We start from the raw sequence: 611 nt of genomic DNA, 5'->3' as shown, positions 1-611 counted from the left end.
TCATTTAATTTTATGTCTTATAGGGTTTATACTGAGTTCAATATTGTATAACTGTATTAATTCAACTCTGAACCTAAAAATTTACAGCCAATTTTGAAAAAGATGCATCATTGCTCTGGAAATTGTTATTGAATACATTAAAGCTGTAATGAAATGCTTCTTCTAATCATGTGGTTAATTAAATTTAAAAAAATTAAATAATAATTCTTCAAAGCATAAAAATTTGCTCCATAGGGCTGGGCGCCCTTTAATCCCAGCACTCGGGAGGCAGTGGCTGGCGGATCTCTATGAGTTCAAGGCCAGCCTGGTCTACATAGTGAGTTCCAGGACAGCTGGAGCTACAGGGAGACCCTGTCTCAAAAACACACAAAAAAAGTTTTCTGTATGAAACTGCGTTTTTTAATAATGGAATAGAGATCTTTTTTTAAAGGTTAAAACCTCATTTAATTTTACGTCTTACAGGGTTTATACTGAGTATAATATTGTATAACTGTATTAATTCAACTGTAAATCTAAAAATTTACAACCACTTTTGAAAGAGATGCATCTTTGCTCTGGAAATTGTTATTGAATGTGACAATGCTGTTGTAATGAAATGCTTCTTCTAATCA

The sequence above is a fragment of the Nannospalax galili genome, unplaced genomic scaffold (genome assembly GCF_000622305.1).
Source record: "Nannospalax galili isolate Female #2095 unplaced genomic scaffold, S.galili_v1.0 scaffold707, whole genome shotgun sequence".
NCBI lineage: Eukaryota > Metazoa > Chordata > Mammalia > Rodentia > Spalacidae > Nannospalax > Nannospalax galili.
Note: the sequence above shows the minus strand (reverse complement) of the source record.